This window comes from Tiliqua scincoides, chromosome 16 (assembly GCF_035046505.1).
Source record: "Tiliqua scincoides isolate rTilSci1 chromosome 16, rTilSci1.hap2, whole genome shotgun sequence".
NCBI lineage: Eukaryota > Metazoa > Chordata > Lepidosauria > Squamata > Scincidae > Tiliqua > Tiliqua scincoides.
In genome coordinates, this window is record NC_089836.1 from 642,878 (window position 1) to 657,946 (window position 15,069).

At 49.1% G+C, this 15,069-nt stretch overlaps 1 protein-coding gene across 1 annotated transcript in view; it reads left to right on the forward strand.

The window, feature by feature from the left end:
• Positions 1–15,069, forward strand: part of NOTCH1 (notch receptor 1) — a 787,535-nt gene that overhangs the window by 79,539 nt on the left and 692,927 nt on the right. The gene's annotated exons all lie outside the window — the stretch shown is intronic.

Consider the following 15,069-nt stretch of genomic DNA (forward strand, 5'->3'; position numbering starts at 1 on the left):
TGTGTGCCTGTAAGGCGCTGTGGGCCTTCAGCAGAGCTTAGGTACTGGACTTTCTGCCCCCAAGGCCTCTCTTAGGTGGACAGAACCTGATCGTCACTGCTCTGCAGCGCCCCCCTTTGAATGGTCAGAACTGGTACTGCTCCTCTTTTACCACAGGTTACCTGAGGAGCCAATAGGGACCTGCCTGGCTCTATTTAACACCTGCTCCCAGCACTTCCAGGAATCAGTCTGAGCAATTTGTCCCCAGTTACCTGCATGAACGCTCCTGCCTTGCCTGTCCTTGAATCCTGTCTGGCCATAAATGCCCTAACATCCTACCCTCTTTGGAGCGCTTGATCATTGTCTACCTGATCTTCAGCCCCATCTGGCTGCAGTGCAGTTTTCCCCCTCTCCTTCCACAGCCTGACGGGTGAAGCCAAGCCCAAGATCTTTCACTACTTTTCAAGCATTACCTAGAGAGTTTTGTCTGAGATCCAGCATTACCTGGGAGATTACCTGAGATCCAGCATTACCTGGGAGATTACCTGAGATCCAGCATTACCTGGGAGATTACCTGAGATCCAGCATTACCTGGGAACCCTGAGAGTTTTGTCTGGCATCCCAGACAAAAGAAAATACTTCTTTACCCAGTGTGTGATTAGTCCTGTGGAACTCCCTGCCACAGGTTATTGGCAATGGTATCTGGCCTAGATGCCTTTAAAAGGGGATTGGAGGAAATGTCCATTGCAGGTTACAAAGCCGTTGACGAGTGCGTGCCAAACCTCCCGGTTCTAGAATTCGGCTGTCTCTGAATTCCAGGTGCACAGGGAGGGCACCAGGATGCAGCTCTCTTGTTGTCTTGTGTGCCCCCTGAGGCATCTGTCTGGTGGGGCCACGGTGAGATGCAGAAAGCTGGACTAGATTGACCTGCTCCAACAGGGCTTTTCTGAGGTTCTTATCATTCACAAGATGTTCCCCTTGTGTCGGAGTTTCAGGAAGCAGCAGAAGCGGTGGTTGTGTGTGTGTGTGTGTGGACGTGGGGGTTAGTTCGTACCTAGATCTAAGGGTACCACGTCAGGATCTGGTGGTGTCATACAATGTGACCTCTGCAAAAGGGGGGGGGGGTGGAATCTGATGATGCCAGCAGGGAGGGGGCAGAGTTCAACAACGGACCTAAACTGGGCTAAGATGAACTTTTGCTGCCTGAGAAAACACTGGAGAAAGGTTCAAAGGAGGGGGGCGGAGCAATTGGCAGCCCTGCCCTAAGGTCAGGAGGGACTTCGGATCCCACAGGGTCAGAAATCCCATGCAATGGGGGAGCAGTGCCGGGTTCCTCTGGTCACCTTCTCGTCTCTTGTGTTCTAGGGGGCTGATGGGAAATCCTGGAGAGCATGGACTGAAAGGTGATCAGGTGATCTGCATATTCCCTTATTGCACTGTTGTTGTTTTTTCATGCAGCCCCCCCGCCACTCCTGGAGTCTGTTTTCCTTTGCCTAGCAGTGTGCCCCCTTTTCACTTCTTCCCTGCACCCCACTAGTCCTGCCCCTAAAACCCCATCCTCTTCCTTGCTTAACCCCATCCTCTTCCTCTCCGCATATAGATATGCCTGGCTCCACAATTTCCTGATCCACCTCTGCCTTTTGGGGCTCTAAAGGGAGGACGACGACATAGGCAGGGGATGGATAGAGATGGATTTAGGAAGTCCTTGACCCTTTTGCGCAACACCAGAACCAGGGGACATCCATTAAAATTGAGCTTAGAACAGACAAAAGGAATATTTCTTGACCCAGCTTGGCATTAATCTGTGGAACTTCTCGCCACTGGATGTGGCGATGGCGCCTGGCCTAGATGCCTTTAAAGGGGGATTGGACAGATCGATGTCCATCACAGGTGACAAACCATGAAGGGCACACACATTGTATTGGCAACCTTCAGTCTCGAAAGACTCTGGTATCGCGCTCTGAAAGGTGGTTCTGGCACAGCGTCTAGTGTGGCTGAAAAGGCCAATCGGGAGTGACAATCCCTTCCACACCGGAGCAAGTGCAGTCTGTCCCTGGTCTGTCTCCCTGATGCAACAGGATACAGGTATCTTGTTGTCTTGAGTATTCCCTGAGGCACCTGGTGGGACACTGCAGGATACAGGAAACTGGACTAGATGGGCCTCTGGTCTGATCCTGCAGGGCTTTTCTTATGTTCTTATGCCCCAAAGGCTAACTTCCTCAAGGCTAAATTTTGGGAGTGATTTAGCCTCGATAACTACCCTACTCGCATAAGAACCTAAGAATAGCCCCGCTGGATCAGGCCAAAGGTCTGTCTAGTCCAGCTTCCAGCACCTCACAATGATGGGTCTTCAGTTCTTAGAGTTACCCCAAATAAAATGATGAAATATCATCTGAATGTTTACAATTTAAGGTAGCCTGGCTCACCTCTAAATTTCTGGTGGCAAAAGGAAAAAATAGCTGGCCGTGGAGGGACTTATGTTTTATCTGGCTGACTCCAAAATGTGTGAGGGTCCGACATGGTCTGTCTGCTAACAACCACACCAACACCACCAAACACACCCAGGCCTTACTTGGAGTCTGTCCTGAAAAAGCAGTCTTGCGCGCCCTGCCTCGAGGTGCCAGATGTCACGTGAGGCGTTCCGCGATTGATTATCACGGAAATCGGTATCCGCGTGGAAGTCCTAGAATGCGATACTGAGGGCACACTGTACCATGAAATCGAAACAATACAAAATAAAAAGGAGGGAAGCTGTCTGCAAGATGGTATCCCGAGCCCAAAATGCTGTTTGAGTAGGAACAGCAGCCTGGCCAAAGAAGACTCCTGGTCCCCTGCCAGTCAACCACGACCGTTCAATAATAACTTGAATCAGATGGGAGCAGCTCACTGGACCCTAACTTGTTCCATCTGCTGCTTCTTGCTGACTTGCAAAGGTCTGGGCAGAGAATCGGGAGTTGAGGCGAGTTGAGGGCATCCCACATCCTGCTGCTGGACCCCCGACGCACACCGCTTCCCAGCAAGGCGCTGTTCTAAGAACGTAGCTTCAGAGCTGGTCTCTCTGCTGATTCGAGAACCTTTTCTCTTCTCCCTCCTTCTCAGCCCCCCCCCCCCCCCCCCCCCCCCCCCCCCCCCACGGCTACCCCGTGCCCTAGACCTCACCCCCCAGACCCCCCCCCCCCCCCCTTCCTTCCCCCCTCTCTGCCCTACCAGGCCGCCATTGGGCAGCATTCTGCCTGGGGATTGCACTCAGACACTATGGCGCCAATCCTGCCGTCACTTGGGCTGACACGTCCATTGCACCAGCCTGAAAGTGTCTCAAAGTGCATAAAGCACTTTAGTGCCCACTTTCCGGAGAGATATGTGGCGATTTAGTGCCAATTTCCATACCGACAAGAGCCCGGGGAGGAAGGGCGTCAGCCAAGTTCAGCTAACACAGGGTTGGGGGGTGAGTGTGTGTGGTGGGGAGGCAGGGAGGTGTTTCGAGGCAGGGGAGGGCAGGCGGGGAGCGGGAGGTAAGTGGTTATGCCGGATCCTGACCTCCATTCCCGGGCACAGATCTGAGCATACCCATTGTAATCTATGCAGTGTGACATGGCGTAAGTGGAAAAAGCTTCCCTTGCTTCAGGCTGTGCAGCTTTGGCCCCAAACTTGTGCTGGATGCAGCTGACACCATGCGCACTAGCCTGTCTGCTTGCAGCGCAAGTTAGGATTGCGCCTTACGTCGATGCGAGAGGAGCATCCAGGGCTTGTAACACGTGCAAGCTCTTTCATGGAAACGAGGCACTCTTTGGAAAACTTTCCCCCCACGATTTGTAGCTTGGACAGTGTACCCACTGGCTACAGCCCTACTGGGTAAGTCTAGGGGAATCTACCTAGGGAAGCGGTTCCCAAACGTAATGTGGTCACGGCGCCCTTCTCTCGAGGCAGCCTCTACTACCCGGTGCCTCCATCTTGGGGGTGGCGCGAGATCCAAGATGGCACTGCTTTGGAGAGCTAGGACGTTTGCCACAACACCCTCAGGCAATCTGTGGCAGTCCTCTGGTTTCTCTTCCCTAACCGGGTAGCCAGGAGGTTGTTAACATGAGCCCCTTATAGGGCAGAAAGGCCCCTAGAAGGAACAAACTTGACAAGCTAATGGTTACGCAAAGCAAGAGATTAAATGAGCTTCCCAAAGGAATGAATCTCAAAAAGAACGGGAGTCACTAGCACCAAAGGCCCAGGGCCTTTCTCCCCTATATCAAACATGTCACAGATCGTATAGGAAGACTGCTGCAGAAGGTCAATATCAGGACAATTTACAAATCAACAGCAAGATCCTGTGATCACCAAAAGATGAAAGAGTTCCAAGTTTACATGCAGGGGTGTATCAGATCCCAGGTTGCCTTGGGAAGTATACATTGGCGCTACAAAAAGGAGTTTGTGGAACTCTTTGCCACAGGAAGTAGTGATGGCGTCTTGCCTGGGTGCCTTTAAGAGGGGGTTGGACAAATTCCTGGAGGAAAAGTTCATTATGGGTTACAAGTAGGTGTGTGCAAGCTCTTGGTTTCAGAGGCAGTCTGCCTCTGATTGCCAGATGCAGGGGAGGGCACGGGACGTAGGTTGTGTCTGTTGTCTGGTGTGCTCCCTGGGGCATTTGGTGGGCTGCTGGAGATACAGGAAGCTGGACTAGATGGGCCTTTGGCCTGATCCAGCGGGGCTCTTCTTATGTCCTTATGTTCAGCTGACAGGTTTGGGCACCAGGATGCAGGTCTCTTGTGGTCTTGTGTGCTCCCTGGGGCATTTGGTGGGCCACTATGAGATGCAGGAAGCTGGACTAGATGGGCCTTTCTTTGGCCTGATCCAGCGGGGCTCTTCTTATGTCTTATGAGTATACAGACCTGAGTGAAGGAACATGAAAGACACTGTTGCTTACAACAGATTGAAAAATCAGCAGTTGCGGAACTCTCAGTGACAACAGGGCATAAAGTGGATTTTGAACACACTGAGTTTGTTGTCTAGTAGTATACATTACCATGCACATACGTGTAGAGAAATATATAAGCATCAAACAATCTGAATAGGAACGAAGAAATAATGAGAGTTAATAATGCAGGGCAACTAGCCCTGGAAAATGTTACTCAGAGAGTAAGGAGCCAGTAGGGCTAACAGCTGACAACCATGTTCCGTAATTCAATGGTCAGTCAGTTACAACCTGTATAAGACAAGCACCAAGTTCCAGTGCCTGAGGAAGACTCTGGTCTTTGAGGAAGCTCACCAAAGCTGTGGGCGAAATGTCTGGTTTTAGGTTTGAGTTTTTAGCTTCTTATTCCCGTCTGTTTAGTCTCTAGTTTAATCCTTAGTTATTTTAGCTTCAGAGTGTTTTTAAGTGTTATGTTTAATATTTAGAGTTTAGAGTTTTAGCTTTTTGGGTTGAGTTTCAGTTGTTGTTTTTAGTTTTCAGTAAAAGCTGAAACCTAGTTTTAGTACTTAGTTTTACTTAGGAACCTAGTCTAGTCCTTAGAAACTTAATCTAGTACTTAGAAACCTAGTTTTAGTATTAAACCTAGTTTTAGTGTAATGATAGTTAGGTTCTCTCCCCCACCCCCCCATCTTTTAGGATTGGTTGTGGCTGCAATCCTAACCACACTTTCCTGAGAGTAAGCCCCATTGAACAAAATAGGACTTACTTCAGAGTAGAAGTTAGTCCTATTAAGTTAGTCCTGGATAGGATTGTGCCCTTAGGCTCATTAGGTTAAAAAAGCTAGACCATGGCACCCAGCCCGGAAAAACTGTCAAGTTCAATATGGATCCCAGCCTTGGCACAGTGATTTTCAACCCTTTTCATCTCATGGCACGCCAACAAGGCACTAAAATTGTCAAGGCACACCATCAGTTTTTTTTTTTACAATTGACAAGGCACACCATGCTGTTGGTGCGGGGGCTCTCATCCCCCAGTGGCCCTATTAACAAATGATCCTCCCCCAAACTCTTGTGGCACACCTGCAGACCATCTGTGGCACACCAGTGTGCCATAGCACAGTGGTTGAAAATGGCTGCTTTAGCACGTTGATTGAGACGATTGATTGATTGTGTTTTTTTTGTGTTCTTTTGTGTTTGTGCTTTCTTCCTCTCCTGCCATCTCCTTTGAATTCCCCCCAAAAATATCAGAGGAGCCAGGAATAATTTTTTTTTTTTAAAGTCTTTTAAAAGGTTTCTGACAGGTGCAAGGCTTCAACGTATGTTTTATTCAGGGCGGTTTATTGGAGATTTTATGAGGGTGTTAAGTTGTAGTATACCCTGCGGGCCAAGGTTGGAGCGGCCTGGGAATCCAAATGAACAGCGTGAGTTGCCTGCAATGTAGTCTCTGTGTTTATATTTGGGGGGAATAAATAATTTTTAATGCTTTCCAAATGCCTTGCTCTTTTTGGGGGGGGAGGGAGGAGAAATGTGTCTTAAGTGTCCTGGTACCTAAGAAGTGCTTTCTTTTGGCACCGATCCCACCCACCAAGCAAGGCTCCAATGCCCTCCTCCCTCTAGGGTCTCCCCCACCTTCAGTGCTTTTGGGGCAAGGTTTATGTGCTTGCAAGTGTCTTTTTGAGGCAAGCTGTCTGAAATTGTTCTAGGAAGCTTCTCTGTTTGGGGGCCTGGAGTTGTGTATTTATCCACTGTGCCAAAGGCATGGAATCGTTGAGTTGAAAGGGGCCCGTGAGGTCATCTAGCTCAAACCCCGGCCTCTAGCAGGAAGTCCTCCCAGAGCAGGAGGATCTGCTCTGCTTGAAGGATCTCCAGTGAGGGAGAATCCATCACCTCCCTCTAGAACCTGTTCCATTTTTGATAACACCTGCCAATTGACTTTTCCTTCTAAGGCTGTTTGGGTATTGACCTCAGCTGAGAGTATCAACCAAGGGAAGTGGCCGAACCAGATCTCTCTCCTTTTACTCTGGAGAAACCCCAGGATGTCCACACAGCGCACTTCATTTGCAAATGCTCCAAGAATCCAAGTTTTTCTGGGGCTATACTGATTTCCTGGTTCACTTGCCCTATTTTTGCTTGTAGGGAATGCCGATTTAACATCGTAAAGAGGTTAGGAGGACATTAGAAACTCTTATCTGAATAGTGGGGCGGTTTAGACCAACCCAGAGAAAATGAATAAGCCTTTGAATGCACATCTACTACTCCACATTCCATGTATTCCACAATCAGAATGAGGTCCATTGGTTTGTGGTGTGTCATGTTCCACCCCTTTGTTTTTTAAATAAGCCATAGTGCTTATTCTAATGCAGCGGTTCCCAAACCGTGGGCCACTACTGGTTTTTTGGTGGGTTGTGTAGTCCGAGCAAGAACCCCCAATGAAAACACGGGTGATGGGAAGATCAGATACCTAACTGCCTCAAGCCCTGAGGCTGCAATCCTAACCTCACTTTGCTGGGAGTAAGTCTCATTGAACACAATAGGACTTACTTCTGAGTAGACCTGGTTAGGATTGTGCTCTCAGGCTGTTCAGAAATCAGCTGCTAATTACCCTGCAAAGAGTTCGGCTCCTGCAGTTTGCAAGGAGCTGAGCGCCTGCAGTTTGCAAGCTTGTGTAAATACAGAAAGATAAATGCTAGAGTGTCTCTTTTCTGGTTGTTATTACTTGTCAGTAAATAAATAAAAATATCTCTTTCTGTATATATATTTTTTGAAGTCTCATAATCCTAGGTGGGTCTTGACGGAGTGCCGTTTGAGAAAGTGGGCCATGGTGCTAAAAAGCTTGGGAACCACTGTTCTCATGGCATTGGGTTCAGTGTGACTCCACTAGGAAAATGAAATTGACATACTGGCCTAGAGCAGAGAACTTTTCAACCAAAGGGCCACATTCTGGCACAGGGTCGAGGGCTGGAAAATAAAATTTAAATAAATATATTAGAGATGGAACTTAGATGAATGAATAAATGAACGAATGGGCTCCAATGTCCAGGATGTCTCCAAGCACCAACACAGCCCAAGAAATAAAGCACAAACTTAAATGGACCCTCATTTCCCCACCCCATAAGTACAACTCCGGTTGTGTTTGGTCAACTGGACCAGAGCTCTCAGGGGATCAGAGGCTGACTGTGGGCCAGATAGAGGTTCACCGCGGGCCGCATCTGGCCCCCGGACTGGGGTTTGGAGTCCCCTGGTCTACAGGAATTTTCCAGTTAAGATTCTGAAGAACAATCCACTGGGCAAGACCTTCACAAACTCCCTTGAAATGAAGGTGGGCAGGTCCTTGGTGGTGGTGGATGCACTTGGGAAAAGCTTGCTAGTGATTGCCACACTCGGTTGACGGGAGGACCGCTTGCCTTACTCAGAAATCTGATTTCTGAGGCACCTGAGGGGGGACATGATTGAGACATACAAAATTATGCAGGGGATGGGCAGAGTGGATAGAGAGATGCTCTTTACACTCTCACATAACACCAGAACCAGGGGACAGCCACTAAAATTGAGTGTTGGGAGGGTTAGAACAGACAAAAGAAAATATTTCTTTACTCAGCGTGTGGTTGGTCTGTGGAACTCCTTGCCACAGGATGTGGTGATGGCGTCTGGCCTGGATGCCTTTAAAAGGGGATTGGACAAGTTTCTGGAGGAAAAATCCATTACGGGTTACAAGCCATGATGCGTATGTGCAACCTCCTGATTTTAGAAATGGGCTATGTCAGAATGCCAGATGCAAGGGAAGGCACCAGGATGAGGTCTCTTGTTATCTGGTGTGCTCCCTGGGGCATTTGGTGGGCCGCTGTGAGATACAGGAAGCTGGACTAGATGGGCCTATGGCCTGATCCAGTGGGGCTGTTCTTATGTTCTTAAACTACAATTCCCAAGAGGCCTTGCAGGTCTCTTGTTATCTGGTGTGCTCCCTGGGGCATTTGGTGGGCCGCTGTGAGATACAGGAAGCTGGACTAGATGGGCCTGTGGCCTGATCCAGTGGGGCTGTTCTTATGTTCTTATGATTGCTCTTCTACATTTTTCTTTGCCACCACTTTGGCTTTGAAAGAAGTCAGGCATGACCTTTTCTCTTTACAATGAATAATCTGCCCCTTTGCCTCTTTGCCTTTGACACAATGTCTGTTGTAACTCTCTTTGGTGATGTGCATTCAGGGTGATCAGGGACTTCCAGGTGTTCCAGGAGATGCCGGATTCCAAGGTGACAAGGTAACTGTATCCTGATTATTATTATTATTTTTTTGCCTCTCCTGTTTCTGTTTGCATAAATATTGATGCTTCCCCGTGGCCCGATTTTTCTTGGCAAGATGCTTGTGCTCTCCAAGCCTGCCTTCTTCAATTTAATGCTTGAATTTTTTTTCTGAATGGAACAAGGAGCCTCCTTCATTCCTGAGGTTGCTATATAAGTTACAGTGTTTCTCAAACTGTGGGTCGGGACCCACTAGGTGGGTCACGCACCAATTTCAGGTGGGTCCAAATTCATTTCAATATTTTATTTTTAATATATTGATGCTACCCTGGTATGTGACTGCATTTGGGGAAATGTGACAGACCTGTACTTTTAACAAGCTACTATATGTATATTCAGTGATAGTCAATGGGACTTACTCCTGGGTAAGCGTGAGTAGGATTGCAGCTTAGGATGGTTAAAAATGTTCCTGCTTGATGATGTCACTTCCGGTCATGACATCACTTCTGGTGGGTCCTGACAGATTCTCATTCTAAAAAGTGGGTCCTGGTACTTGAGGAGTGAGTACCACTGCTGTTGAGCGGTAACCTGATTGAAGCCACTTGCTTGATGATGTCACTTCTGGTCATGACATCACTTCTGGTGGGTCCTGACAGATTCTCATTCTCAAAAGTGGGTCCCGGTCTAAATGTGTGAGAACCACATGATATGCCTGGTCTCTGGTGACCTATCTGATGCCCCAGACAGATTCCTGATTATTTGGATAAATCCCTTGAGCTGCTGTATTGAGCCAGACCCTCGATCCATCCAGCTTGCTAGTTCTATTTTTTGTGCATCTCTTCCTTATGAGGAATATTATTCAGGGGATGGATAGAGTGGATAGAGGGCTGTTCTTTTCTCTCTCACACAACCCCAGAGCCAGGGGACAGCCACGAAAATTGAGTGTGTGGGAGAAGAGTTAGAACAGACAAAAGGAAATATTTCTTGACCCAGCATGTAGTTAAGTCTGTGGAACTCCTTGCCACAGGATGTGGTGGTAGCATCTGGCCTAAAGGTGATTGGACAAATTTCTGGAGGAAAAGTCCATCACAGGTGATGGGTATACACAACCTCCTGGTTTGAGCAGTAGGCTGTCTCTGAATGCTGGATGTAAGAGAGGGCACCCGGATGCGGGTAGCTTGTAGTTTTGTGTGCGCCCTGGGCTTCTGGTGGGCCACCGTGAGATACAGGAAGCTGGACTGGATGGGCCTCTGGCTTGATCCAGCAGGGCTCTTCTTATGTTCTTATGCTCCCTGGGGCATTTGGTGGGCCACTGTGAGATACAGGAAGCTGGACTAGATAGGCCTTTGGCCTGATCCAGTGGGGCTCTTCTTATGAGCTTATGTTCAGCTGACAAGTTTGGGCACCAGGATGCAGGTCTCTTGTGGTCTTGTGTGCTCCCTGGGGCATTTGGTGGGCCGCTGTGAGATACAGGAAGCTGGACTAGATGGGCCTTTGGCCTGATCCAGTGGGGCTCTTCTTATGAGCTTACGTTCAGCTGACAAGTTTGGGCACCAGGATGCAGGTCTCTTGTGGTCGTGTGTGCTCCCTGGGGCATTTGGTGGGCCACTGTGAGATACAGGAAGCTGGACTAGATGGGCCTTTGGCCTGATCCAGTGGGCTCTTCTTATGTTCTTAGTCTGTCATTTGCAGTCACCAAGCCACCAAAATCCATCTTCTGATGGGATACCTGATGGGACGCAGCTGCTGCCTCTTTGCCCCTTTCCTTCATATTTCCTGGTTGCTCTGAGAGCAAAGGGGAGGGGGAGTGTTTTGATCTTGGGCTATTTAGGCTTGTCCCACCACGTGTTTCCATCTGCTGGTCACAGACCCAGTGTCAGGGCTCTTCCTGCTTCCCACCCCACGCAACAGAACCACGCTGGGCTATAATTGAACATTGGAAGCTGCTTCCTACTGAGTCAGACACTTGGCACCTCTGTATCAATACTGTTGGCACTGACCAGCAGCAGCAAAAGCCCAGGGTTTCAGGAACATCTCTTGCTTGTGGGCTTTGCAGGAGGAGCTGGTTGGCTGCCACAGAGAAACATGATGCTGGACTAGATGGGCCTGATCCAGCAGGGATCTCCGTAGTTACATAAAACATGTGCCTCTTTTTTCAGGGCAGCCACGGTTTGCCTGGGATGCCAGGTGCCCGAGGAAAACCAGGGTACCCAGTAAGTACCTGCTTTTGGTTCCTGATCTTGCCCATAAAGACTATACTAAGCTAAGTATGTACAGGTCAGTCGTTTTTTATCTGAAGGTTCAGAACCTGCAGATTTAGATATCTGCGGAGCCTGAGCCCGTGGCAGGAGGGTCTCAGAAAGCCTCCTGGACATGTCTGGGAAGCTTCTGAGGAGGTTAGGAGGCCACATGCGACCTCTAGAGGTCCAGGTGCGGCCTCCAGGTAAGGAATTATGCCCCTGCCCGTGGATTTCATTGTCTGTGGAACGAGATACCTGGAACCGATCCCCTGTGGATACCACTGTATAACTGAAGCAACACAACTGAAACAACCGCATAGGCTTCCCTGGTCACTCTGGCCTTGGTCCCTCTTCCCCCCTGCTTTGCTTTGTCTCTTGTGCCAATATCTAGCTTGTAAGTTCCTCGGGGCGGAGACCTTCCCTTTCATTGTCTGCCATGCCCATTGATGGCACTTGGTCAGTGAATAACACCTCTGATCGAGGTGCAATCAATGCGTGTGGGATTGGAATGAAAGGGGCAGGTTCCATCCTGAGCACTGCACATCGATCCTTTCGTGCGCAGGAGTCAGACCACTGGGCTGTCTAGCTCAGTGTGGTCAACACAGGCGAGTAGCGGCTCTTTAGGCTTTGAGACAGAGGAGGGGTCCTTCCCAGTCTTACCTGAAGGTGCCAGGGACTGAACTTGGACCTTTCTGCCTGCATTGTAGGGGCTGCAACTCTGTCCCCATATACCATTTGTGCACTGAACGTGTCGAGAAGAGGGAGACAGCTCCCTGCCCCAAGAGGCTTACAGTCTAGAGGGAGACACAGAGGAGACAGGACGTGAAAGGGAGGAGAAAATGTGCAAACAGGCCAAGAATATCTCATATTTATTTTGTTTTGTTTTCTGCAGGGAAAAGTTGGTGACAAAGGTCCAGCTGGGATTCCAGGACCGCCTGGCCCTGAGGTACGTTCTGGCCTGAACACCGAGCCCTTTCACATGTTACGTTGTACCTGCATGTGTGCATTTAGTGAATGGACAGCACAGATGTATGTAGTGTATAGGGTTGCGCATGTGTTGCTGGGAGTGTGTGTAGGCGAATGTCTGAATAGTTTGACTGTCTCTCCCTTGTGTGACTCTTTCTTCTTTTGGAAACCTCTGGAACTCTCTGCTACTGTTTATAGAGGACAAAACCTGTATAGATGTCGCCCTTTACAGCTGGAGTAAGAGTTCCTTGGCAAATGCATCATTTCTTAAAGTTTGGCCTCTTCTTTGTAGCCCATCTTAAAGCAAACAAACAAATGTTTAATTTAGGAAATGTGTCAGGTGACCCACTTGACAGGTGACCCACCTGCCCTTAAGCACAGAGTCACCATCTTGCTTTCATCCTAACATAGACTCAAGAGAGAGTTCGTTTGATTGCCTCTGATTGCCAGATGCAGGGAAGGGAACCAGGACACAGGTTGTGGCTTTATCTTGTGTACTCCCTGGGGCATTTGGTGGGCCACTGTGAGATACAGGAAGCTGGACTAGATGGGCCTGTGGCCTGATCCAGTGGGGCTGTTCATATGTTCTTATGTTCAGCTGACAAGGGAGGGCACCAGGATGCAGGTCTCTTGTGGTCTTGTGTGCTCCCTGGGGCATTTGGTGGGCTGCTGTGAGATACAAGAAGCTGGACTAGATCGGCCTATGGCCTGATCCAGTGGGGCTCTTCTTATGTTCTTAAAACTACAATTCCCAGGAGGACTTGCAGGTCTCTTGTTGTCTTGTGTGCTCCCTGGGGCATTTGGTGGGCCGCTGTGAGATACAGGAAGCTGGACTAGATGGGCCTTTGACCTGATCCAGTGGGACTCTTCTTATGTTCTTATGTTGTTATGTAGGCCTCCACCTGCAGGGTTAAAGGAAGATTCTTGCAAGTCTGCTACCCAGATCCCAGTGAGCTTTATTGGCTGGGCACCCAATGGTGGAGGCTTACTCGGAGTCAGTGGGGGAGCTGGAAACAGGATGTGCTGTCCCTTTTTGTCCCCCAACAGAGTTAGGGAATAGTACATGTAGGCCTTGTGCAATGACTCTGCGGGTAGACCCGTGTCCCCATCAGACGGGTGCGTCTTCAACTCATCCTTAATATGGAAGTAGCAAGAAAGCTCTTTGGACCTTGCCAGAAACCCATTAAGAAGGCATGATAAAAGGGAGCATTTTAGTTCTGGGACGTCGTCTCGGCGGTTAAACTAACCTCCTGTAAACACGCTGGTAAGGAAAGGCTGAAAATGGGCATGTTTAAAGTAGAATCCGTTTATCTTAGACATCATATGCCGAGGAACAGTTTATGTCAGGGTCGGAAGGAGGACTGCAGAAAAAATGCTAGAGATCTGGAGCACTTTCCACTGATGAAAGCTTTGGTAGCGGTGATCCTATGGGGCCTGTCTATGTGTATAATAGGCTTTTAGTTGCATATCAGTTGCATCTCTCTCTGTCTCTCTCTCTCTCTCTCTCTCTCTCTCTGTGTGTGTGTGTGTGTGTGTGTGTGTGTGTCCCTGAAGAAGGGACATTTAAGTTAAATTCACTGTTTTGGCGATTTCTTTGTGGTTTCTGCCCAAAGTTGATAGAACTTTGGAAATGGAAGGGGCCTTAGAGGTCAGTTAGTCAACCCTGCCACTCAATGCAGGTGTTTCTCAAGTTGCAACAGCAGGAAGTGGGTCTTGCGGTTCGGTTTCCTGTACGAAACCAATGGTTTATTTATTTTTCACATTTTCATACCGCCCTTCTTCCAAGGAAGTCAGGGTGGCATGCGTGGTTCCTCCTCTCCTTTTGTCCTGATTTTAGAAATGGGCTATGTCAGAATGCCAGATGCAAGGGAGGGCACCAGAATGAGGTCTCTTGTGATCTGGTGTGCTCCCTGGGGCATTTGGTGGGCCGCTGTGAGATACAGGAAGCTGGACTTGATGGGCCTTTGGCCTGATCCAGTGGGAGTGTTCTTTTGTTCTTATGTTCTTATGGCCTCCACAATAACCCTGTGAGGTAGATAAGGCTACGGAGATAGTGGTTGGCTATCACTCTGGGTGCTTCCTGGCTGAGTGGGGAGCTGAACCTGGATCTTCCGGGTCTAACTCCCAAACCACTGCACCATCCTGGCTCTTGAATTCTCTGGACCCATTTCAATCCAGCATCTGGCAAGAAGTGGGAACGGTCCTACCAGAGTTTTGCCTGCAGAAAATTCCCAGCTTACTCCCTGGCATCTCCACGGCGGAGAAAAAGTCCTCTCTGAAACCATGGGGCGCTGCTGCCAGTCAGTGCCCAGCAAAGCTGCTGTGGGTCAGTGCTGGCGGAAACAGAGCAAGATAGATGAAAGGTCTTACTTGGTCAGAGGCCACTTTTCGAGGCAGGATGCTGGACTAGATCAACTTTGTGTTGCGATCCAGTAGGGCTTTCCTTGTGTTCTCTCAGCATGTGTATGTAATTGGAAAAGGACTGGAAGTATTGGCTGTCACGGGCTTTCCCCTTTCCTGGCGTTCTGGCACTTTGCTGGACTTGGAACGGCTCTTGTGTTGAGCTCTATCGTGAGCCTAATCTTTCTTCTTTGTTAATACTGGACCACAGTGTGGCTTTCTTTGTTTCCTTTCCATTTGAATGGATGGGTGGGCGGTGGGAGTCATCGCAAGCTCTGGCCCCGGCCCGCACGTCGTCACCTTCTCTTCCTTCCTCCCGCGCCAAGCCAAATTGTCGCATTTGCAGCA